Source organism: Genypterus blacodes, unplaced genomic scaffold (assembly GCF_046128005.1).
Source record: "Genypterus blacodes isolate CSIRO-AG114 ecotype Tasmania unplaced genomic scaffold, CSIRO-AGI_Gbla_v1 ptg000039l_1, whole genome shotgun sequence".
Taxonomy (NCBI): Eukaryota; Metazoa; Chordata; class Actinopteri; order Ophidiiformes; family Ophidiidae; genus Genypterus; species Genypterus blacodes.
Genome location: NW_027466852.1, coordinates 8,032,245 through 8,054,712, shown reverse-complemented (window position 1 = coordinate 8,054,712; position 22,468 = coordinate 8,032,245). Strand labels below are relative to the sequence as shown.

Sequence of the window (22,468 nt, the reverse complement as noted above, 5' to 3'; positions counted from 1 at the left end):
CACTTTGTACACATGACTACACTCAAGTTCATGTATATCACAATTTACATGATGCCTTCATCATAAACACACATTTCAGATAAGATAAGATACAACTTTATTCTCCCGAGGGAAATTGCGTGTTCACAGAGGGAGTGAAACATGAGGGAGGAGGACCAGGTGAGGCCTGCAGCTCAGAGGGCCAAAATGCTTACGGCACCGGGTATTCCCAGGCGGTCTCCCATCCAAGTACTAACCTGGCCCGACGCTGATTAGCTTCCGAGATCAGACGAGATCGGGCGTGTTCAGAGTGGTATGGACGTAAACGAGGAGAGAAGCCACACAGAGGCTCTTTATAGGTGAGACAGACCCAGTTCAAGTCACCGTGTACACATGACTACACTCAAGTTCATGTATATCACAATTTACATGATGCCTTCATCAGAAACACACATTTCTGGATAATGAAGTCTTACCTAATGAAACTGATAATCATCACATAGAACATACAGAGGGACCACTTACATCTCTGGCGCTCACTTTTATCCTCATCATCATCATCATCATCATCGTCACACAGTGGCTCGTGTACTTCACTCCTCATGTGCATTCAATCATCTCATATTATGCCCATGTGCAATACTCATTTTCTGAATGTATGCTTTCATATAAGATAAGATAAGATACAACTTTATTCTCCTGAGGGACATTGGGTGTTGACAGAGGGAGTGAAACATGAGGGAGGAGGACCAGGTGAGGCCTGCTGCTCAGACGGCCAAAATGCTTACGGCACCGGGTATTCCCAGGCGGTCTCCCATCTAAGTACTAACCTGGCCCGACGCTGATTAGCTTCCGAGATCAGACGAGATCGGGCGTGTTCAGAGTGGTATGGACGTAAACGAGGAGAGAAGCCACACAGAGGCTCTTTATAGGTGAGACAGACCCAGTTCAAGTCACCGTGTACACATGACTACACTCAAGTTCATGTATATCACAATTTACATGATGCCTTCATCAGAAACACACATTTCTGGATAATGAAGTCTTACCTAATGAAACTGATAATCATCACATAGAACATACAGAGGGACCACTTACATCTCTGGCGCTCACTTTTATCCTCATCATCATCATCATCATCATCGTCACACAGTGGCTCGTGTTCTTCACTCCTCATGTGCATTCAATCATCTCATATTATGCCCATGTGCAATACTCATTTTCTGAATGTATGCTTTCATATAAGATAAGATAAGATACAACTTTATTCTCCTGAGGGACATTGGGTGTTGACAGAGGGAGTGAAACATGAGGGAGGAGGACCAGGTGAGGCCTGCTGCTCAGACGGCCAAAATGCTTACGGCACCGGGTATTCCCAGGCGGTCTCCCATCCAAGTACTAACCTGGCCCGACGCTGCTTAGCTTCCGAGATCAGACGAGATCGGGCGTTTTCAGAGTGGTCTGGCCGTAAACGAGGAGAGGAGCCACACAGAGGCTCAATATAGGTGAGACAGACCCAGTTCAAGTCACCATGTACGCATGACTACACTCAAGTTCATGTATATCACAATTTACATGATGCCTTCATCAGAAGAACACTAACATTTCAGATAAGATAAGATACAACTTTGTTCTCCCGAGGGAAATTGCGTGTTCACAGAGGGAGTGAAACATGAGGGAGGAGGACCAGGTGAGGCCTGCTGCTCAGACGGCCAAAATGCTTACGGCACCGGGTATTCCCAGGCGGTCTCCCATCCAAGTACTAACCTGGCCCGACGCTGCTTAGCTTCCGAGATCAGACGAGATCGGGCGTGTTCAGAGTGGTATGGCCGTAAACGAGGAGAGAAGCCACACAGAGGCTCTTTATAGGTGAGACAGACCCAGTTCAAGTCACCGTGTACACATGACTACACTCAAGTTCATGTATATCACAATTTACATGATGCCTTCATCAGAAACACACATTTCTGGATAATGAAGTCTTACCTAATGAAACTGATAATCATCACATAGAACATACAGAGGGACCACTTACATCTCTGGCGCTCACTTTTATCCTCATCATCATCATCATCATCATCGTCACACAGTGGCTCGTGTACTACACTCCTCATGTGCATTCAATCATCTCATATTATGCCCATGTGCAATACTCATTTTCTGAATGTATGCTTTCATATAAGATAAGATAAGATACAACTTCATTCTCCTGAGGGACATTGGGTGTTGACAGAGGGAGTGAAACATGAGGGAGGAGGACCAGGTGAGGCCTGCTGCTCAGAGGGCCAAAATGCTTACTGCACCGGGTATTCCCAGGCGGTCTCCAATCCAAGTACTAACCTGGCCCGACGCTGCTTAGCTTCCGAGATCAGACGAGATCGGGCGTGTTCAGAGTGGTATGGCCGTAAACGAGGAGAGCAGCCACACAGAGGCTCTTTATAGGTGAGACAGACCCAGTTCAAGTCACTTTGTACACATGACTACACTCAAGTTCATGTATATCACAATTGACATGATGCCTTCATCAAAAACACACATTTCAGATAAGATAAGATACAACTTTATTCTCCCGAGGGAAATTGCGTGTTGACAGAGGGAGTGAAACATGAGGGAGGAGGACCAGGTGAGGCCTGCAGCTCAGAGGGCCAAAATGCTTACGGCACCGGGTATTCCCAGGCGGTCTCCCATCCAAGTACTAACATGGCCCGACGCTGATTAGCTTCCGAGATCAGACGAGATCGGGCGTGTTCAGAGTGGTATGGACGTAAAGGAGGAGAGAAGCCACACAGAGGCTCTTTATAGGTGAGACAGACCCAGTTCAAGTCACCGTGTACACATGACTACACTCAAGTTCATGTATATCACAATTTACATGATGCCTTCATCAAAAACACACATTTCTGGATAATGAAGTCTTACCTAATGAAACTGATAATCATCACATAGAACATACAGAGGGACCACTTACATCTCTGGCGCTCACTTTTATCCTCATCATCATCATCATCATCATCGTCACACAGTGGCTCGTGTACTTCACTCCTCATGTGCATTCAATCATCTCATATTATGCCCATGTGCAATACTCATTTTCTGAATGTATGCTTTCATATAAGATAAGATAAGATACAACTTTATTCTCCTGAGGGACATTGGGTGTTGACAGAGGGAGTGAAACATGAGGGAGGAGGACCAGGTGAGGCCTGCTGCTCAGACGGCCAAAATGCTTACGGCACCGGGTATTCCCAGGCGGTCTCCCATCCAAGTACTAACCTGGCCCGACGCTGCTTAGCTTCCGAGATCAGACGAGATCGGGCGTGTTCAGAGTGGTCTGGCCGTAAACGAGGAGAGGAGCCACACAGAGGCTCTTTATAGGTGAGACAGACCCAGTTCAAGTCACCGTGTACGCATGACTACACTCAAGTTCATGTATATCACAATTTACATGATGCCTTCATCAGAAGAACACTAACATTTCAGATAAGATAAGATACAACTTTGTTATCCCGAGGGAAATTGCGTGTTCACAGAGGGAGTGAAACATGAGGGAGGAGGACCAGGTGAGGCCTGCTGCTCAGACGGCCAAAATGCTTACGGCACCGGGTATTCCCAGGCGGTCTCCCATCCAAGTACTAAACTGGCCCGACGCTGCTTAGCTTCCGAGATCAGACGAGATCGGGCGTGTTCAGAGTGGTCTGGCCGTAAACGTGGAGAGCAGCCACACAGAGGCTCTTCATAGGTGAGACAGACCCAGTTCAAGTCACCGTGTACACATGACTACACTCAAGTTTATGTATATCACAATTTACATGATGCCTTCATCAGAAGAACACTAACATTTCAGATAAGATAAGATACAACTTCATTCTCCCGAGGGAAATTGCGTGTTCACAGAGGGAGTGAAACATGAGGGAGGAGGACCAGGTGAGGCCTGCAGCTCAGAGGGCCAAAATGCTTACGGCACCGGGTATTCCCAGGCGGTCTCCCATCCAAGTACTAACCTGGCCCGACGCTGATTAGCTTCCGAGATCAGACGAGATCGGGCGTGTTCAGAGTGGTATGGACGTAAACGAGGAGAGAAGCCACACAGAGGCTCTTTATAGGTGAGACAGACCCAGTTCAAGTCACCGTGTACACATGACTACACTCAAGTTCATGTATATCACAATTTACATGATGCCTTCATCAGAAACACACATTTCTGGATAATGAAGTCTTACCTAATGAAACTGATAATCATCACATAGAACATACAGAGGGACCACTTACATCTCTGGCGCTCACTTTTATCCTCATCATCATCATCATCATCATCGTCACACAGTGGCTCGTGTACTTCACTCCTCATGTGCATTCAATCATCTCATATTATGCCCATGTGCAATACTCATTTTCTGAATGTATGCTTTCATATAAGATAAGATAAGATACAACTTTATTCTCCTGAGGGACATTGGGTGTTGACAGAGGGAGTGAAACATGAGGGAGGAGGACCAGGTGAGGCCTGCTGCTCAGACGGCCAAAATGCTTACGGCACCGGGTATTCCCAGGCGGTCTCCCATCTAAGTACTAACCTGGCCCGACGCTGATTAGCTTCCGAGATCAGACGAGATCGGGCGTGTTCAGAGTGGTATGGACGTAAACGAGGAGAGAAGCCACACAGAGGCTCTTTATAGGTGAGACAGACCCAGTTCAAGTCACCGTGTACACATGACTACACTCAAGTTCATGTATATCACAATTTACATGATGCCTTCATCAGAAACACACATTTCTGGATAATGAAGTCTTACCTAATGAAACTGATAATCATCACATAGAACATACAGAGGGACCACTTACATCTCTGGCGCTCACTTTTATCCTCATCATCATCATCATCATCATCGTCACACAGTGGCTCGTGTTCTTCACTCCTCATGTGCATTCAATCATCTCATATTATGCCCATGTGCAATACTCATTTTCTGAATGTATGCTTTCATATAAGATAAGATAAGATACAACTTTATTCTCCTGAGGGACATTGGGTGTTGACAGAGGGAGTGAAACATGAGGGAGGAGGACCAGGTGAGGCCTGCTGCTCAGACGGCCAAAATGCTTACGGCACCGGGTATTCCCAGGCGGTCTCCCATCCAAGTACTAACCTGGCCCGACGCTGCTTAGCTTCCGAGATCAGACGAGATCGGGCGTTTTCAGAGTGGTCTGGCCGTAAACGAGGAGAGGAGCCACACAGAGGCTCAATATAGGTGAGACAGACCCAGTTCAAGTCACCATGTACGCATGACTACACTCAAGTTCATGTATATCACAATTTACATGATGCCTTCATCAGAAGAACACTAACATTTCAGATAAGATAAGATACAACTTTGTTCTCCCGAGGGAAATTGCGTGTTCACAGAGGGAGTGAAACATGAGGGAGGAGGACCAGGTGAGGCCTGCTGCTCAGACGGCCAAAATGCTTACGGCACCGGGTATTCCCAGGCGGTCTCCCATCCAAGTACTAACCTGGCCCGACGCTGCTTAGCTTCCGAGATCAGACGAGATCGGGCGTGTTCAGAGTGGTATGGCCGTAAACGAGGAGAGAAGCCACACAGAGGCTCTTTATAGGTGAGACAGACCCAGTTCAAGTCACCGTGTACACATGACTACACTCAAGTTCATGTATATCACAATTTACATGATGCCTTCATCAGAAACACACATTTCTGGATAATGAAGTCTTACCTAATGAAACTGATAATCATCACATAGAACATACAGAGGGACCACTTACATCTCTGGCGCTCACTTTTATCCTCATCATCATCATCATCATCATCGTCACACAGTGGCTCGTGTACTACACTCCTCATGTGCATTCAATCATCTCATATTATGCCCATGTGCAATACTCATTTTCTGAATGTATGCTTTCATATAAGATAAGATAAGATACAACTTCATTCTCCTGAGGGACATTGGGTGTTGACAGAGGGAGTGAAACATGAGGGAGGAGGACCAGGTGAGGCCTGCTGCTCAGAGGGCCAAAATGCTTACTGCACCGGGTATTCCCAGGCGGTCTCCAATCCAAGTACTAACCTGGCCCGACGCTGCTTAGCTTCCGAGATCAGACGAGATCGGGCGTGTTCAGAGTGGTATGGCCGTAAACGAGGAGAGCAGCCACACAGAGGCTCTTTATAGGTGAGACAGACCCAGTTCAAGTCACTTTGTACACATGACTACACTCAAGTTCATGTATATCACAATTGACATGATGCCTTCATCAAAAACACACATTTCAGATAAGATAAGATACAACTTTATTCTCCCGAGGGAAATTGCGTGTTGACAGAGGGAGTGAAACATGAGGGAGGAGGACCAGGTGAGGCCTGCAGCTCAGAGGGCCAAAATGCTTACGGCACCGGGTATTCCCAGGCGGTCTCCCATCCAAGTACTAACATGGCCCGACGCTGATTAGCTTCCGAGATCAGACGAGATCGGGCGTGTTCAGAGTGGTATGGACGTAAAGGAGGAGAGAAGCCACACAGAGGCTCTTTATAGGTGAGACAGACCCAGTTCAAGTCACCGTGTACACATGACTACACTCAAGTTCATGTATATCACAATTTACATGATGCCTTCATCAAAAACACACATTTCTGGATAATGAAGTCTTACCTAATGAAACTGATAATCATCACATAGAACATACAGAGGGACCACTTACATCTCTGGCGCTCACTTTTATCCTCATCATCATCATCATCATCATCGTCACACAGTGGCTCGTGTACTTCACTCCTCATGTGCATTCAATCATCTCATATTATGCCCATGTGCAATACTCATTTTCTGAATGTATGCTTTCATATAAGATAAGATAAGATACAACTTTATTCTCCTGAGGGACATTGGGTGTTGACAGAGGGAGTGAAACATGAGGGAGGAGGACCAGGTGAGGCCTGCTGCTCAGACGGCCAAAATGCTTACGGCACCGGGTATTCCCAGGCGGTCTCCCATCCAAGTACTAACCTGGCCCGACGCTGCTTAGCTTCCGAGATCAGACGAGATCGGGCGTGTTCAGAGTGGTCTGGCCGTAAACGAGGAGAGGAGCCACACAGAGGCTCTTTATAGGTGAGACAGACCCAGTTCAAGTCACCGTGTACGCATGACTACACTCAAGTTCATGTATATCACAATTTACATGATGCCTTCATCAGAAGAACACTAACATTTCAGATAAGATAAGATACAACTTTGTTATCCCGAGGGAAATTGCGTGTTCACAGAGGGAGTGAAACATGAGGGAGGAGGACCAGGTGAGGCCTGCTGCTCAGACGGCCAAAATGCTTACGGCACCGGGTATTCCCAGGCGGTCTCCCATCCAAGTACTAAACTGGCCCGACGCTGCTTAGCTTCCGAGATCAGACGAGATCGGGCGTGTTCAGAGTGGTCTGGCCGTAAACGTGGAGAGCAGCCACACAGAGGCTCTTCATAGGTGAGACAGACCCAGTTCAAGTCACCGTGTACACATGACTACACTCAAGTTTATGTATATCACAATTTACATGATGCCTTCATCAGAAGAACACTAACATTTCAGATAAGATAAGATACAACTTCATTCTCCCGAGGGAAATTGCGTGTTCACAGAGGGAGTGAAACATGAGGGAGGAGGACCAGGTGAGGCCTGCTGCTCAGAGGGCCAAAATGCTTACGGCACCGGGTATTCCCAGGCGGTCTCCCATCCAAGTACTAACCTGGCCCGACGCTGATTAGCTTCCGAGATCAGACGAGATCGGGCGTGTTCAGAGTGGTATGGCCGTAAACGAGGAGAGCAGCCACACAGAGGCTCTTTATAGGTGAGACAGACCCAGTTCAAGTCACCGTGTACACTTGACTACACTCAAGTTCATGTATATCACAATTTACATGATGCCTTCATCATAAACAAACATTTCAGATAAGATAAGATACAACTTTATTCTCCCGAGGGAAATTGCGTGTTGACAGAGGGAGTGAAACATGAGGGAGGAGGACCAGGTGAGGCCTGCTGCTCAGAGGGCCAAAATGCTTACGGCACCGGGTATTCCCAGGCGGTCTCCCATCCAAGTACTAATCTGGCCCGACGCTGATTAGCTTCCGAGATCAGACGAGATCGGGCGTGTTCAGAGTGGTATGGACGTAAACGAGGAGAGAAGCCACACAGAGGCTCTTTATAGGTGAGACAGACCCAGTTCAAGTCACCGTGTACACATGACTACACTCAAGTTCATGTATATCACAATTTACATGATGCCTTCATCAGAAACACACATTTCTGGATAATGAAGTCTTACCTAATGAAACTGATAATCATCACATAGAACATACAGAGGGACCACTTACATCTCTGGCGCTCACTTTTATCCTCATCATCATCATCATCATCATCATCATCGTCACACAGTGGCTCGTGTACTTCACTCCTCATGTGCATTCAATCATCTCATATTATGCCCATGTGCAATACTCATTTTCTGAATGTATGCTTTCATATAAGATAAGATAAGATACAACTTTATTCACCTGAGGGACATTGGGTGTTGACAGAGGGAGTGAAACATGAGGGAGGAGGACCAGGTGAGGCCTGCTGCTCAGACGGCCAAAATGCTTACGGCACCGGGTATTCCCAGGCGGTCTCCCATCCAAGTACTAACCTGGCCCGACGCTGCTTAGCTTCCGAGATCAGACGAGATCGGGCGTGTTCAGAGTGGTCTGGCCGTAAACGAGGAGAGGAGCCACACAGAGGCTCTTTATAGGTGAGACAGACCCAGTTCAAGTCACCGTGTACGCATGACTACACTCAAGTTCATGTATATCACAATTTACATGATGCCTTCATCAGAAGAACACTAACATTTCAGATAAGATAAGATACAACTTAATTCTCCCGAGGGAAATTGCGTGTTGACAGAGGGAGTGAAACATGAGGGAGGAGGACCAGGTGAGGCCTGCTGCTCAGAGGGCCAAAATGCTTACGGCACCGGGTATTCCCAGGCTGTCTCCCATCCAAGTACTAACCTGGCCCGACGCTGCTTAGCTTCCGAGATCAGACGAGATCAGGCGTGTTCAGAGTGGTATGGCCGTAAACGAGGAGAGCAGCCACACAGAGGCTCTTTATAGGTGAGACAGACCCAGTTCAAGTCACCGTGTACACATGACTACACTCAAGTTCATGTATATCACAATTTACATGATGCCTTTATCAGAAACACACATTTCTGGATAATGAAGTCTTACCTATTGAAACTGATAATCATCACATAGAACATACAGAGGGACCACTTACATCTCTGACGCCCACTTTCATCCTCATCATCATCATTGTCACACAGTGGCTCGTGTACTTCACTCCTCATGTGCATTCAATCATCTCATATTATGCCCATGTGCAATACTCATTTTCTGAATGTATGATTTCATATAAGATAAGATAAGATACAACTTTATTCTCCTGATGGACATTGGGTGTTGACAGAGGTAGTGAAACATGAGGGAGGAGGACCAGGTGAGGCCTGCTGCTCAGAGGGCCAAACTGCTTACTGCACCGGGTATTCCCAGGCGGTCTCCCATCCAAGTACTAACCTGGCCCGACGCTGCTTAGCTTCCGAGATCAGACGAGATCAGGCGTGTTCAGAGTGGTCTGGCCGTAAACGAGGAGAGGAGCCACAGAGAGGCTCTTTATAGGTGAGACAGACCCAGTTCAAGTCACCGTGTACGCATGACTACACTCAAGTTCATGTATATCACAATTTACATGATGCCTTCATCAGAAGAACACTAACATTTCAGATAAGATAAGATACAACTTTATTATGCTGAGGGACATTGGGTGTTGACAGAGGGAGTGAAACATGAGGGAGGAGGACCAGGTGAGGCCTGCTGCTCAGAGGGCCAAAATGCTTACGGCACCGGGTATTCCCAGGCGGTCTCCCATCCAAGTACTAACCTGGCCCGACGCTGATTAGCTTCCGAGATCAGACGAGATCGGGCGTGTTCAGAGTGGTATGGACGTAAACGAGGAGAGAAGCCACACAGAGGCTCTTTATAGGTGAGACAGACCCAGTTCAAGTCACCGTGTACACATGACTACACTCAAGTTCATGTATATCACAATTTACATGATGCTTTCATCAGAAACACACATTTCTGGATAATGAAGTCTTACCTAATGAAACTGATAATCATCACATAGAACATACAGAGGGACCACTTACATCTCTGGCGCTCACTTTTATCCTCATCATCATCATCATCATCATCGTCACACAGTGGCTCGTGTACTTCACTCCTCATGTGCATTCAATCATCTCATATTATGCCCATGTGCAATACTCATTTTCTGAATGTATGCTTTCATATAAGATAAGATAAGATACAACTTTATTCACCTGAGGGACATTGGGTGTTGACAGAGGGAGTGAAACATGAGGGAGGAGGACCAGGTGAGGCCTGCTGCTCAGACGGCCAAAATGCTTACGGCACCGGGTATTCCCAGGCGGTCTCCCATCCAAGTACTAACCTGGCCCGACGCTGCTTAGCTTCCGAGATCAGACGAGATCGGGCGTGTTCAGAGTGGTCTGGCCGTAAACGAGGAGAGGAGCCACACAGAGGCTCTTTATAGGTGAGACAGACCCAGTTCAAGTCACCGTGTACGCATGACTACACTCAAGTTCATGTATATCACAATTTACATGATGCCTTCATCAGAAGAACACTAACATTTCAGATAAGATAAGATACAACTTTATTCTCCCGAGGGAAATTGCGTGTTGACAGAGGGAGTGAAACATGAGGGAGGAGGACCAGGTGAGGCCTGCTGCTCAGAGGGCCAAAATGCTTACGGCACCGGGTATTCCCAGGCGGTCTCCCATCCAAGTACTAACCTGGCCCGACGCTGCTTAGCTTCCGAGATCAGACGAGATCAGGCGTGTTCAGAGTGGTATGGCCGTAAACGAGGAGAGCAGCCACACAGAGGCTCTTTATAGGTGAGACAGACCCAGTTCAAGTCACCGTGTACACATGACTACACTCAAGTTCATGTATATCACAATTTACATGATGCCTTTATCAGAAACACACATTTCTGGATAATGAAGTCTTACCTATTGAAACTGATAATCATCACATAGAACATACAGAGGGACCACTTACATCTCTGACGCCCACTTTCATCCTCATCATCATCATTGTCACACAGTGGCTCATGTACTTCACTCCTCATGTGCATTCAATCATCTCATATTATGCCCATGTGCAATACTCATTTTCTGAATGTATGATTTCATATAAGATAAGATAAGATACAACTTTATTCTCCTGATGGACATTGGGTGTTGACAGAGGGAGTGAAACATGAGGGAGGAGGACCAGGTGAGGCCTGCTGCTCAGAGGGCCAAACTGCTTACTGCACCGGGTATTCCCAGGCGGTCTCCCATCCAAGTACTAACCTGGCCCGACGCTGCTTAGCTTCCGAGATCAGACGAGATCAGGCGTGTTCAGAGTGGTCTGGCCGTAAACGAGGAGAGGAGCCACACAGAGGCTCTTTATAGGTGAGACAGACCCAGTTCAAGTCACCGTGTACGCATGACTACACTCAAGTTCATGTATATCACAATTTACATGATGCCTTCATCAGAAGAACACTAACATTTCAGATAAGATAAGATACAACTTTGTTCTCCCGAGGGAAATTGCGTGTTGACAGAGGGAGTGAAACATGAGGGAGGAGGACCAGGTGAGGCCTGCTGCTCAGAGGGCCAAAATGCTTACGGCACCGGGTATTCCCAGGCGGTCTCCCATCCAAGTACTAACCTGGCCCAACGCTGATTAGCTTCCGAGATCAGACAAGATCGGGCGTGTTCAGAGTGGTATGGCCGTAAACGAGGAGAGCAGCCACACAGAGGCTCTTTATAGGTGAGACAGACCCAGTTCAAGTCACCGTGTACACATGACTACACTCAAGTTCATGTATATCACAATTTACATGATGCCTTTATCAGAAACACACATTTCTGGATAATGAAGTCTTACCTAATGAAACTGATAATCATCACATAGAACATACAGAGGGACCACTTACATCTCTGGCGCTCACTTTCATCCTCATCATCATCATCATCATCATCATCATCGTCACACAGTGGCTCGTGTACTTCACTCCTCATGTGCATTCAATCATCTCATATTATGCCCATGTGCAATACTCATTTTCTGAATGTATGCTTTCATATAAGATAAGATAAGATACAACTTTATTCTCATGAGGGACATTGGGTGTTGACAGAGGGAGTGAAACATGAGGGAGGAGGACCAGGTGAGGCCTGCTGCTCAGAGGGCCAAAATGCTTACGGCACCGGTTATTCCCAGGCGGTCTCCCATCCAAGTACTAACCTGGCCCGACGCTGATTAGCTTCCGAGATCAGACGAGATCGGGCGTGTTCAGAGTGGTATGGCCGTAAACGAGGAGAGCAGCCACACAGAGGCTCTTTATAGGTGAGACAGACCCAGTTCAAGTCACCGTGTACACATGACTACACTCAAGTTCATGTATATCACAATTGACATGATGCCTTCATCATAAACACACATTTCAGATAAGATAAGATACAACTTTATTCTCCCGAGGGAAATTGCGTGTTGACAGAGGGAGTGAAACATGAGGGAGGAGGACCAGGTGAGGCCTGCTGCTCAGAGGGCCAAAATGCTTACGGCACCGGGTATTCCCAGGCGGTCTCCCATCCAAGTACAAACCTGGCCCGACGCTGATTAGCTTCCGAGATCAGACGAGATCGGGCGTGTTCAGAGTGGTATGGACGTAAACGAGGAGAGAAGCCACACAGAGGCTCTTTATAGGTGAGACAGACCCAGTTCAAGTCACCGTGTACACATGACTACACTCAAGTTCATGTATATCACAATTTACATGATGCCTTCATCAGAAACACACATTTCTGGATAATGAAGTCTTACCTAATGAAACTGATAATCATCACATAGAACATACAGAGGGACCACTTACATCTCTGGCGCTCACTTTTATCCTCATCATCATCATCATCATCATCATCATCGTCACACAGTGGCTCGTGTACTTCACTCCTCATGTGCATTCAATCATCTCATATTATGCCCATGTGCAATACTCATTTTCTGAATGTATGCTTTCATATAAGATAAGATAAGATACAACTTTATTCTCCTGAGGGACATTGGGTGTTGACAGAGGGAGTGAAACATGAGGGAGGAGGACCAGGTGAGGCCTGCTGCTCAGACGGCCAAAATGCTTACGGCACCGGGTATTCCCAGGCGGTCTCCCATCCAAGTACTAACCTGGCCCGACGCTGCTTAGCTTCCGAGATCAGACGAGATCGGGCGTGTTCAGAGTGGTATGGCCGTAAACGAGGAGAGCAGCCACACAGAGGCTCTTTATAGGTGAGACAGACGCAGTTCAAGTCACCGTGTACGCATGACTACACTCAAGTTCATGTATATCACAATTTACATGATGCCTTCATCAGAAGAACACTAACATTTCAGATAAGATAAGATTCAACTTTGTTCTCCCGAGGGAAATTGCGTGTTCACAGAGGGAGTGAAACATGAGGGAGGAGGACCAGGTGAGGCCTGCTGCTCAGAGGGCCAAAATGCTTACGGCACCGGGTATTCCCAGGCGGTCTCCCATCCAAGTACTAACCTGGCCCGATGCTGATTAGCTTCCGAGATCAGACGAGATCGGGCGTGTTCAGAGTGGTATGGCCGTAAACGAGGAGAGCAGCCACACAGAGGCTCTTTATAGGTGAGACAGACCCAGTTCAAGTCACCGTGTACGCATGACTACACTCAAGTTCATGTCTATCACAATTTACATGATGCCTTCTTCGGAAGAACACTAACATTTCAGATAAGATAAGATACAACTTTATTCTCCCGAGGGAAATTGCGTGTTCACAGAGGGAGTGAAACATGAGGGAGGAGGACCAGGTGAGGCCTGCTGCTCAGAGGGCCAAAATGCTTACTGCACCGGGTATTCCCAGGCGGTCTCCCATCCAAGTACTAACCTGGCCCGAAGCTGCTTAGCTTCCGAGATCAGACGAGATCAGGCATGTTCAGAGTGGTATGGCCGTAAACGAGGAGAGCAGCCACACAGAGGCTCTTTATAGGTGAGACAGACCCAGTTCAAGTCACCGTGTACACATGACTACACTCAAGTTCATGTATATCACAATTTACATGATGCCTTTATCAGAAACACCAGTTCTGGATAATGAAGTCTTACCTAATGAAACTGATAATCATCACATAGAACATACAGAGGGACCACTTACATCTCTGACGCTCACTTTCATCCTCATCATCATCATTGTCACACAGTGGCTTGTGTACTTCACTCCTCATGTGCATTCAATCATCTCATATTATGCCCATGTGCAATACTCATTTTCTGAATGTATGATTTCATATAAGATAAGATAAGATACAACTTTGTTCTCCCGAGGGAAATTGCGTGTTCACAGAGGGAGTGAAACATGAGGGAGGAGGACCAGGTGAGGCCTGCTGCTCAGAGGGCCAAAATGCTTACTGCACCGGGTATTCCCAGGGGGTCTCCCATCCAAGTACTAACCTGGCCCGACACTGCTTAGCTTCCGAGATCAGACGAGATCGGGCGTGTTCAGAGTGGTATGGCCGTAAACGAGGAGAGCAGCCACACAGAGGCTCTTTATAGGTGAGACAGACCCAGTTCAAGTCACCGTGTACACATGACTACACTCAAGTTCATGTATTTCACAATTTACATGATGCCTTCATCAGAAACACACATTTCTGGATAATGAAGTCTTACCTAATGAAACTGATAATCATCACATAGAACATAAAAAGGGACCACTAACATCTCTGACGCTCACTTTCATAATCATCATCATCATCATCATCATCATCATCATCATCATCATCATCATCGTCACACAGTGGCTCGTGTACTTCACTTCTCATGTGCATTCAATCTTCTCATATTATGCCCATGTGCAATACTCATTTTCTGAATGTATGCTTTCATATAAGATAAGATAAGATGCAACTTTATTCTCCCGAGGGACATTGCTTGTTCACAGAGGGAGTGAAACATGAGGGAGGAGGACCAGGTGAGGCCTGCTGCTCAGAGGGCCAAAATGCTTACGGCACCGGGTATTTCCAGGCGGTCTCCCATCCACGTACTAACCTGGCCCGACGCTGCTTAGCTTCCGAGATCAGACGAGATCAGGCGTGTTCAGAGTGGTACGGCCGTAAACGAGGAGAGCAGCCACACCGAGGCTCTTTATAGGTGAGACAGACCCAGTTCAAGTCACCGTGTACGCATGACTACACTCAAGTTCATGTATATCACAATTTACATGATGCCTTCATCAGAAGAACACTAACATTTCAGATAAGATAAGATACAACTTTATTCTCCCGAGGGCAATTGCAAGTTGTCAGAGGGAGTGAAACATGAGGGAGGAGGACCAGGTGAGGCCTGCTGCTCAGAGGTCCAAAATGCTTACTGCACCGGGTATTCCCAGGCGGTCTCCCATCCAAGTACTAATCTGGCCCGACGCTGCTTAGCTTCCGAGATCAGACGAGATTGGGCGTGTTCAGAGTGGTATGGCCTTAAACGAGGAAAGCAGCCACTCAGAGGCTCTTTATAGGTGAGACAGACCCAGTTCAAGTCACCGTGTACACATGACTACACTCAAGTTCATGTATATCACAATTGACATGATGCCTTCATCATAAGCACACATTCCAGATAAGATAAGATACAACTTTATTCTCCCGAGGGAAATTGCGTGTTGACAGAGGGAGTGAAACATGAGGGAGGAGGACCAGGTGAGGCCTGCTGCTCAGAGGGCCAAAATGCTTACGGCACCGGGTATTCCAAGGCGGTCTCCCATCCAAGCACTAACCTGGCCCGACGCTGATAAGCTTCCGAGATCAGACGAGATCGGCGTGTTCAGAGTCGTATGGACGTAAACGAGGAGAGCAGCCACACAGAGGCTCTTTATAGGTGAGACAGACCCAGTTCAAGTCACCGTGTACACATGACTACACTCAAGTTCATGTATATCACAATTTACATGATGCCTTCATCAGAAGAACACTAACATTTCAGATAAGATAAGATACAACTTCATTCTCCCGAGGGAAATTGCGTGTTGACAGAGGGAGTGAAACATGAGGGAGGAGGACCAGGTGAGGCCTGCTGCTCAGAGGGCCAAAATGCTTACTGCACCGGGTATTCCCAGGCGGTCTCCCATCCAAGTACTAACCTGGCCCGACGCTGCTTAGCTTCCGAGATCAGACGAGATAAGGCGTGTTCAGAGTGGTACGGCCGTAAACGAGGAGAGCAGCCACACCGAGGCTCTTTATAGGTGAGACAGACCCAGTTCAAGTCACCGTGTACGCATGACTACACTCAAGTTCATGTATATCACAATTTACATGATGCCTTCATCAGAAGAACACTAACATTTCAGATAAGATAAGATACAACTTTATTCTCCCGAGGGCAATTGCGTGTTGTCAGAGGGAGTGAAACATGAGGGAGGAGGACCAGGTGAGGCCTGCTGCTCAGAGGTCCAAAATGCTTACTGCACCGGGTATTCCCAGGCGGTCTCCCATCCAAGTACTAATCTGGCCCGACGCTGCTTAGCTTCCGAGATCAGACGAGATTGGGCGTGTTCAGAGTGGTATGGCCTTAAACGAGGAAAGCAGCCACTCAGAGGCTCTTTATAGGTGAGACAGACCCAGTTCAAGTCACCGTGTACACATGACTACACTCAAGTTCATGTATATCACAATTGACATGATGCCTTCATCATAAGCACACATTCCAGATAAGATAAGATTCAACTTTATTCTCCCGAGGGAAATTGCGTGTTGACAGAGGGAGAGAAACATGAGGGAGGAGGACCAGGTGAGGCCTGCTGCTCAGAGGGCCAAAATGCTTACTGCACCGGGTATTCCCAGGCGGTCTCCCATCCAAGTACTAACCTGGCCCGACGCTGCTTAGCTTCCGAGATCAGACGACATCGGGCGTGTTCAGAGTGGTATGGCCGTAAACGAGGAGAGCAGCCACACAGAGGCTATTTATAGGTGAGACAGACCCAGTTCAAGTCACCGTGTACGCATGACTACACTCAATTTCATGTATATCACAATTTACATGATGCCTTCATCAGAAGAACACAAACATTTCAGATAAGATAAAATACAACTATATTCTCCCGAGGGAAATTGCGTGTTGACAGAGGGAGTGAAACATGAGGGAGGAGGACCAGGTGAGGCCTGCTGCTCAGAGGGCCAAAATGCTTACTGCACCGGGTATTCCCAGGCAATCTCCCATCCAAGTACTAACCTGGCCCGACGCTGATTAGCTTCCGAGATCAGACGAGATCGGGCGTGTTCAGAGTGGTATGGCCTTAAACGAGGAAAGCAGCCACTCAGAGGCTCTTTATAGGTGAGACAGACCCAGTTCAAGTCACCATGTACACATGACTACACTCAAGTTCATGTATATCACAATTTACATGATGCCTTCATCAGAAGAACACTAACATTTCAGATAAGATAAGATACAACTTTGTTCTCCCGAGGGAAATTGCGTGTTGACAGAGGGAGTGAAACATGAGGGAGGAGGACCAGGTGAGGCCTGCTGCTCAGAGGGCCAAAATGCTTACTGCACCGGGTATTCCCAGGCGGTCTCCCATTCAAGTACTAACCTGGCCCGACACTGCTTAGCGTCCGAGATCAGACGAGATCCAGCGTGTTCAGAGTGGTATGGCCGTAAACGAGAAGAGCAGCCACACAGAGGCTCTTTATAGGTGAGACAGACCCAGTTCAAGTCACTGTGTACACATGACTACACTCAAGTTCATGTATATCACAATTTACATGATGCCTTCATGAGAAGAACACTAACATTTCAGATTAGATAAGATACAACTTTATTCTCCCGAGGGAAATTGCGTGTTCACAGAGGGAGTGAAACATGAGGGAGGAGGACCAGGTGAGGCCTGCTGCTCGGAGGGCCAAAATGCTTACTGCACCGGGTATTCCCAGGCGGTCTCCCATCCAAGTACTAACCTGGCCCGACGCTGCTTAGCTTCCGAGATCAGACGAGATTGGGCGTGTTCAGAGTGGTATGGCCGTAAACTAGGAGAGCAGCCACACAGAGGCTCTTTTTAGGTGAGACAGACCCAGTTCAAGTCACCGTGTACACATGACTACACTCAAGTTCATGTATATCACAATTTACATGATGCCTTCATCAGAAACACACATTTCTGGATAATGAAGTCTTACCTAATGAAACTGATAATCATCACATAGAACATACAGAGGGACCACTTACATCTCTGACGCTCACTTTCATCCTCATCATCATCATTGTCACATAGTGGCTCGTGTACTTCACTCCTCATGGGCATTCAATCATCTCATATTATGCCCATGTGCAATACTCATTTTCTGAATGTATGCTTTCATATAAGATAAGATAAGATACAACTTTATTTTCCTGAGGGATATTGGGTGTTAACAGAGGGAGTGAAACATGAGAGAGGAGGACCAGGTGAGGCCTGCTGGTCAGAGGGCCAAAATGCGTACGGCACCGGGTATTCCCAGGCGGTTTCCCATCGAAGTACTAACCTGGCCTGATGCTGCTAAGCTTCCGAGATCAGACGAGATCAGGCGTGTTCAGAGTGGTATGGCCGTAAACGAGGAAAGCAGCCACTCAGAGGCTCTTTATAGGTAAGACAGACCCAGTTCAAGTCACCGTGTACACATAACTACACTCAAGTTCATGTATATCACAATTTACATGATGCCTTCATCAGAAGAACACTAACATTTCAGATAAGATAAGATACAACTTTGTTCTCCCGAAGGAAATTGCGTGTTCACAGAGGGAGTGAAACATGAGGGAGGAGGACCAGGTGAGGCCTGCTGCTCAGACGGCCAAAATGCTTACGGCACCGGGTATTCCCAGGCGGTCTCCCATCCAAGTACTAACCTGGCCCGACGCTGCTTAGCTTCCGAGATCAGACGAGATCGGGCGTGTTTTTTTTTTTTTCTCTTTTATTATCAAAAAATAAATATTTTTACAAATACATTTTACACAAGTAAATACAAGTCATTTCAAATCAAATCAAATTATTTCCAACAATCCATAACACCATTCATCACATCTTTTTTTTTCCTTTTTTTTTCCTTCACCCATCACCCCTCACCCTTGACCTATTGACATTTGCACCCCACCCTGATTTCCACACACAAATAGACAGTTATCTTCCAGCACCTTTTGTTTGAAATTCTTGTCCCCACCATCCCACAGCAGACTCACATTCCTTTTCATAAAGTTACAGAAAAATCTCCAGATGTTCACTTTTTTGTCCTCGAAATGTGAATAGTTTCTCCGAAGTCTGATGACATGTTTGGCATAACTCAGAATGTAATTGATAAGCCATTTGTTCACCCCTGCTTTCCTTTCCTTATACCCAAATAGAAAAAACCTCTCCCATTTTTCCTTTTCCGTGATTGTGACTCTACATTTTTGAAAGCATTGGTCCAGTTTCTCAAAAAACACTTTTAACTCCTTACATTCAAAAATAAAGTGCCTAAATGTCTCCACTTCCACCTCACATATATCACAAACCTTGCTGTTGAGTCTATTTATCTGGTTTAGCACCAAATTGACAAATATTCTATTGTGTCTGAGCCTGAAATTTGTATCAAAGCACTCTGATGAAATGAACTTCACATTTAGATCTGACCAAATGTGTTCCCTCTGAAGCCCATGGAACTGCCTTAGCCATACTTCCTCAGCTGCCGCTTTCTTCTTTTCCTTTCCCAAAAACACTCTATATAGTATCTTGGAGTTAACTGATCGTATGTCATGCTCTTTCCCTCCTTGGATGAGGGAGAAACTGACCAACTCCAGAGCCTTCTCTGCCCTCCTCCCCTTCACCAGCGCCACCCAGCTACGAGGTAACCCCTCTAAAATTCTCTGGCATAGTCTTTTGATCTCTATTGCTCTCACTTTCCCTAATCTTCCCCTGACCTCCTGGATTACTTCCTCCTGCAGAAATCCACCACCTCTTTGGATAAAGTGCTTCACCTGATTTAAACCTAGTTCCTCCAAGTACCTCCCTGAAAATACCTTCCCCTGACACCTTATTGCCGGATTTCTGAAAACTGGTTGGTGTAACACCTGCTCCGCAGTCTCACATCTAAACTTTAAATCCCCCAGTAAAATATTCCACGCTTCGAGTATTTCCCCTGTAAATGCATTAACCTGTGCTCTTTCCCTTTGCTCCGTTTCCCTACATAGATTAAACACTCCTCTATTATCCCACCCCTGTAGGCAAGAGTCGAGGCACTTCTGCCACGCGTAAATCTTTGCGTTTCCAATAAATTTCCCTAACAGTCGAATCCGTGCACTAAGCTTTTTACTTTTCAGGTCCACCAATTTCAAACCGCCCTCCTTCTGCCCATTGATGAGCACCTTCCTGGCTATCAAATGCTGTTTTTTATTCCAGATGAAAGCACTCATCATGTCATTCAGCTTTCCTATTACCCTGTCCGGCATTTCACAGACTCTTAGCGCATACTGACACTTGGACAGGAGGAGGGCGTTAGTTACTATCACTTTACCCCTTAGATTCAATTTCCTCCCGGACCAGAAATCCAATCGCATTTTGATTTTTCCCTCTATTTCACCCCACGTTTGTTTTGTTGCTGCATCTCGATTCTTACCTACGTATACACCCAAAACCTTCACCATTTCATTTCTCTTTACAAAATTCCATTTATTTACACAATCGAAACCATCACCAAAGCCCATTAGCTCGGTTTTTTCCCCATTGATTTTGGCCCCAGATGCCCTCTCATAGCACTCTACATGCTGCAGCACCCTGTCTACACTCCTCTCATCCCTAACCGTAATACTTTTGCATCTGCGTACTGGTAGATTTTCGTGTCCGTTTTATCTTCCATTTCAATCCCCAAAATCCCTGGGTCCCTCCTAATGAGGGCAGACAAGGGTTCTGCCGCTATGGAGTATAACATAGCTGAAAGCGGGCATCCTTGTCTGATTGACCTCTCCAGAGCGAAGCTCTCAGTTAACCTCCCGTTTATTTTCACCCTACTGATGGCATTCCTATATATTAACCTAATCCATTTAGTGAAACCTTCCCCGAAACCCATCTTTCCCAGTGTTTTAAACAAAAAATCATGATCCACCCTATCAAACGCCTTCTCTAAATCAACCCCTATGTACAGCCCTCCCTTCTGATTCATTTTGTCAAAGATGTCCTGGATCGATAAGATGATGTCACTAATGTCTCTCCCTACCACACCATAACACTGACAGGGATTCACCACTGTGCCTATCACCTCCTTCAATCTGTTTGCCAGGATTTTAGCCAGTATTTTATAATCTGTATTTAGCAGACTAATTGGCCTATAATTCCCCAAATCACCTTTGTCACCCTTATTCTTATACACCACTCGGATTAGCCCCGTGAAGAAGTCCCCAGATGCTTTCCCCTCCCGCTCCATGCATTGAAAGATTCTCAGGAGAATTGGCTTTATCACCTGTTTAAAGGTGATGTAAAATTCCCCCGATAACCCATCCAGCCCTGGACTTTTGTTCTTATTCAAACCATTTATTGCTCTTTCCAATTCTTCCTCTGTTATGTTTTTATCACAGTCTGCTCTGTCCTCTTCCCCTAATTTTTTTTCTATCCCTTCAAAAACACTGTGGTCTGTAGAGTTTACCTCCATCTTTGAAAAAAGTGTTTTAAAATGTTTATGAGCCACCTCCAGCATTTCCTCTGTCTTCTCCATTGTCTTACCCTCTTCATTTTTCAGGTTTTGCAGATGAGCTTTCTTTTGCTGTCTTTTTTCAAGCCCTAAAAAGAAACTTGTATTCTTTTCCCCTTCTAAAATATCCTTCATCCTCGATCTGATAGCTGCCCCTCTGCTCCGTTTCTTCTCAAGCTCATCTAATTGTTTTCTCAGCATGAGATATTTTAGATTGTTGAAGTTTTCCTCTGCAATCGACCTTTCCAGCTCTTTATTAATCTGGTCTCTTAAACTATACTCAGTCCTTCTTTCCTTCTCCATTTTATTTTTACAATAGTTTATTGTCACTTTTTTGATGTGCAATTTCACCTCCTCCCACCACTCCCCCATATTTATACAACCCTCACCCTGCAGTTCTCTTTTTCTTTCTTTCAGTAGATTTTCAACTTTCTCCCTATATTTTTCATCCAGCAAAACACTGTTATTTAAACACCATAACCCTCCACCTTTGTGCTCTTTCTCCCCCAGCTCCACCCATAACCTTGCATGATCGCTAAACCCTGTGAACTCATACCAGCATTTTGAAATCTTTTTTTCCAGCCCAGATGCTAATAGACAT

At 46.3% G+C, this 22,468-nt stretch overlaps 32 non-coding genes and 10 pseudogenes across 32 annotated transcripts; all 42 read right to left on the bottom strand.

Moving 5' to 3' along the window:
* Positions 1-187: 187 nt before the first annotated feature.
* Positions 188-306, bottom strand: LOC142997464 (5S ribosomal RNA). Its single transcript, XR_012962188.1, has one exon. It is a non-coding gene; the product is annotated as a 5S ribosomal RNA (ribosomal RNA).
* Positions 307-760: 454 nt separating this feature from the next.
* On the bottom strand, positions 761-879 carry LOC142997578 (5S ribosomal RNA). The gene has a single exon (XR_012962297.1). It is a non-coding gene; the product is annotated as a 5S ribosomal RNA (ribosomal RNA).
* Positions 880-1,333: 454 nt separating this feature from the next.
* On the bottom strand, positions 1,334-1,452 carry LOC142998758 (5S ribosomal RNA). Its single transcript, XR_012963053.1, has one exon. It is a non-coding gene; the product is annotated as a 5S ribosomal RNA (ribosomal RNA).
* A 245-nt stretch (positions 1,453-1,697) lies between these two features.
* On the bottom strand, positions 1,698-1,816 carry LOC142998688 (5S ribosomal RNA). The gene has a single exon (XR_012962987.1). It is a non-coding gene; the product is annotated as a 5S ribosomal RNA (ribosomal RNA).
* A 454-nt stretch (positions 1,817-2,270) lies between these two features.
* On the bottom strand, positions 2,271-2,389 carry LOC142997806 (5S ribosomal RNA). Its single transcript, XR_012962514.1, has one exon. It is a non-coding gene; the product is annotated as a 5S ribosomal RNA (ribosomal RNA).
* Positions 2,390-2,630: 241 nt separating this feature from the next.
* Positions 2,631-2,749, bottom strand: LOC142998154 (5S ribosomal RNA; annotated as a pseudogene).
* Positions 2,750-3,203: 454 nt separating this feature from the next.
* LOC142998953 (5S ribosomal RNA) lies at positions 3,204-3,322 on the bottom strand. The gene has a single exon (XR_012963237.1). It is a non-coding gene; the product is annotated as a 5S ribosomal RNA (ribosomal RNA).
* A 245-nt stretch (positions 3,323-3,567) lies between these two features.
* LOC142997279 (5S ribosomal RNA) lies at positions 3,568-3,686 on the bottom strand. Its single transcript, XR_012962012.1, has one exon. It is a non-coding gene; the product is annotated as a 5S ribosomal RNA (ribosomal RNA).
* Positions 3,687-3,931: 245 nt separating this feature from the next.
* On the bottom strand, positions 3,932-4,050 carry LOC142997463 (5S ribosomal RNA). Its single transcript, XR_012962187.1, has one exon. It is a non-coding gene; the product is annotated as a 5S ribosomal RNA (ribosomal RNA).
* A 454-nt stretch (positions 4,051-4,504) lies between these two features.
* LOC142997576 (5S ribosomal RNA) lies at positions 4,505-4,623 on the bottom strand. The gene has a single exon (XR_012962295.1). It is a non-coding gene; the product is annotated as a 5S ribosomal RNA (ribosomal RNA).
* Positions 4,624-5,077: 454 nt separating this feature from the next.
* LOC142998756 (5S ribosomal RNA) lies at positions 5,078-5,196 on the bottom strand. Its single transcript, XR_012963052.1, has one exon. It is a non-coding gene; the product is annotated as a 5S ribosomal RNA (ribosomal RNA).
* A 245-nt stretch (positions 5,197-5,441) lies between these two features.
* On the bottom strand, positions 5,442-5,560 carry LOC142998687 (5S ribosomal RNA). Its single transcript, XR_012962986.1, has one exon. It is a non-coding gene; the product is annotated as a 5S ribosomal RNA (ribosomal RNA).
* Positions 5,561-6,014: 454 nt separating this feature from the next.
* On the bottom strand, positions 6,015-6,133 carry LOC142997805 (5S ribosomal RNA). Its single transcript, XR_012962513.1, has one exon. It is a non-coding gene; the product is annotated as a 5S ribosomal RNA (ribosomal RNA).
* Positions 6,134-6,374: 241 nt separating this feature from the next.
* LOC142998153 (5S ribosomal RNA) lies at positions 6,375-6,493 on the bottom strand (annotated as a pseudogene).
* Positions 6,494-6,947: 454 nt separating this feature from the next.
* Positions 6,948-7,066, bottom strand: LOC142998952 (5S ribosomal RNA). Its single transcript, XR_012963236.1, has one exon. It is a non-coding gene; the product is annotated as a 5S ribosomal RNA (ribosomal RNA).
* Positions 7,067-7,311: 245 nt separating this feature from the next.
* Positions 7,312-7,430, bottom strand: LOC142997278 (5S ribosomal RNA). Its single transcript, XR_012962011.1, has one exon. It is a non-coding gene; the product is annotated as a 5S ribosomal RNA (ribosomal RNA).
* A 245-nt stretch (positions 7,431-7,675) lies between these two features.
* Positions 7,676-7,794, bottom strand: LOC142998892 (5S ribosomal RNA). Its single transcript, XR_012963179.1, has one exon. It is a non-coding gene; the product is annotated as a 5S ribosomal RNA (ribosomal RNA).
* A 241-nt stretch (positions 7,795-8,035) lies between these two features.
* Positions 8,036-8,154, bottom strand: LOC142997560 (5S ribosomal RNA). The gene has a single exon (XR_012962280.1). It is a non-coding gene; the product is annotated as a 5S ribosomal RNA (ribosomal RNA).
* Positions 8,155-8,614: 460 nt separating this feature from the next.
* Positions 8,615-8,733, bottom strand: LOC142998951 (5S ribosomal RNA). The gene has a single exon (XR_012963235.1). It is a non-coding gene; the product is annotated as a 5S ribosomal RNA (ribosomal RNA).
* A 245-nt stretch (positions 8,734-8,978) lies between these two features.
* On the bottom strand, positions 8,979-9,097 carry LOC142997635 (5S ribosomal RNA). Its single transcript, XR_012962351.1, has one exon. It is a non-coding gene; the product is annotated as a 5S ribosomal RNA (ribosomal RNA).
* Positions 9,098-9,542: 445 nt separating this feature from the next.
* On the bottom strand, positions 9,543-9,661 carry LOC142997775 (5S ribosomal RNA). The gene has a single exon (XR_012962484.1). It is a non-coding gene; the product is annotated as a 5S ribosomal RNA (ribosomal RNA).
* Positions 9,662-9,906: 245 nt separating this feature from the next.
* On the bottom strand, positions 9,907-10,025 carry LOC142997462 (5S ribosomal RNA). The gene has a single exon (XR_012962186.1). It is a non-coding gene; the product is annotated as a 5S ribosomal RNA (ribosomal RNA).
* A 454-nt stretch (positions 10,026-10,479) lies between these two features.
* On the bottom strand, positions 10,480-10,598 carry LOC142998950 (5S ribosomal RNA). Its single transcript, XR_012963234.1, has one exon. It is a non-coding gene; the product is annotated as a 5S ribosomal RNA (ribosomal RNA).
* Positions 10,599-10,843: 245 nt separating this feature from the next.
* LOC142998812 (5S ribosomal RNA) lies at positions 10,844-10,962 on the bottom strand. Its single transcript, XR_012963103.1, has one exon. It is a non-coding gene; the product is annotated as a 5S ribosomal RNA (ribosomal RNA).
* Positions 10,963-11,407: 445 nt separating this feature from the next.
* Positions 11,408-11,526, bottom strand: LOC142997774 (5S ribosomal RNA). Its single transcript, XR_012962483.1, has one exon. It is a non-coding gene; the product is annotated as a 5S ribosomal RNA (ribosomal RNA).
* Positions 11,527-11,771: 245 nt separating this feature from the next.
* On the bottom strand, positions 11,772-11,890 carry LOC142997330 (5S ribosomal RNA). The gene has a single exon (XR_012962060.1). It is a non-coding gene; the product is annotated as a 5S ribosomal RNA (ribosomal RNA).
* Positions 11,891-12,350: 460 nt separating this feature from the next.
* On the bottom strand, positions 12,351-12,469 carry LOC142997308 (5S ribosomal RNA). Its single transcript, XR_012962039.1, has one exon. It is a non-coding gene; the product is annotated as a 5S ribosomal RNA (ribosomal RNA).
* Positions 12,470-12,710: 241 nt separating this feature from the next.
* On the bottom strand, positions 12,711-12,829 carry LOC142997704 (5S ribosomal RNA). Its single transcript, XR_012962417.1, has one exon. It is a non-coding gene; the product is annotated as a 5S ribosomal RNA (ribosomal RNA).
* A 460-nt stretch (positions 12,830-13,289) lies between these two features.
* LOC142998686 (5S ribosomal RNA) lies at positions 13,290-13,408 on the bottom strand. The gene has a single exon (XR_012962985.1). It is a non-coding gene; the product is annotated as a 5S ribosomal RNA (ribosomal RNA).
* A 245-nt stretch (positions 13,409-13,653) lies between these two features.
* On the bottom strand, positions 13,654-13,772 carry LOC142997424 (5S ribosomal RNA). The gene has a single exon (XR_012962150.1). It is a non-coding gene; the product is annotated as a 5S ribosomal RNA (ribosomal RNA).
* Positions 13,773-14,017: 245 nt separating this feature from the next.
* On the bottom strand, positions 14,018-14,136 carry LOC142998038 (5S ribosomal RNA; annotated as a pseudogene).
* Positions 14,137-14,580: 444 nt separating this feature from the next.
* LOC142997097 (5S ribosomal RNA) lies at positions 14,581-14,699 on the bottom strand. The gene has a single exon (XR_012961835.1). It is a non-coding gene; the product is annotated as a 5S ribosomal RNA (ribosomal RNA).
* A 478-nt stretch (positions 14,700-15,177) lies between these two features.
* LOC142997967 (5S ribosomal RNA) lies at positions 15,178-15,296 on the bottom strand. The gene has a single exon (XR_012962669.1). It is a non-coding gene; the product is annotated as a 5S ribosomal RNA (ribosomal RNA).
* Positions 15,297-15,541: 245 nt separating this feature from the next.
* On the bottom strand, positions 15,542-15,660 carry LOC142998131 (5S ribosomal RNA; annotated as a pseudogene).
* Positions 15,661-15,901: 241 nt separating this feature from the next.
* On the bottom strand, positions 15,902-16,019 carry LOC142998396 (5S ribosomal RNA; annotated as a pseudogene).
* A 245-nt stretch (positions 16,020-16,264) lies between these two features.
* On the bottom strand, positions 16,265-16,383 carry LOC142998152 (5S ribosomal RNA; annotated as a pseudogene).
* Positions 16,384-16,628: 245 nt separating this feature from the next.
* On the bottom strand, positions 16,629-16,747 carry LOC142998130 (5S ribosomal RNA; annotated as a pseudogene).
* Positions 16,748-16,988: 241 nt separating this feature from the next.
* Positions 16,989-17,107, bottom strand: LOC142997906 (5S ribosomal RNA). The gene has a single exon (XR_012962610.1). It is a non-coding gene; the product is annotated as a 5S ribosomal RNA (ribosomal RNA).
* A 245-nt stretch (positions 17,108-17,352) lies between these two features.
* Positions 17,353-17,471, bottom strand: LOC142998251 (5S ribosomal RNA; annotated as a pseudogene).
* A 245-nt stretch (positions 17,472-17,716) lies between these two features.
* On the bottom strand, positions 17,717-17,835 carry LOC142998094 (5S ribosomal RNA; annotated as a pseudogene).
* A 245-nt stretch (positions 17,836-18,080) lies between these two features.
* LOC142997726 (5S ribosomal RNA) lies at positions 18,081-18,199 on the bottom strand. The gene has a single exon (XR_012962438.1). It is a non-coding gene; the product is annotated as a 5S ribosomal RNA (ribosomal RNA).
* Positions 18,200-18,644: 445 nt separating this feature from the next.
* On the bottom strand, positions 18,645-18,763 carry LOC142998315 (5S ribosomal RNA; annotated as a pseudogene).
* Positions 18,764-22,468: the final 3,705 nt, after the last annotated feature.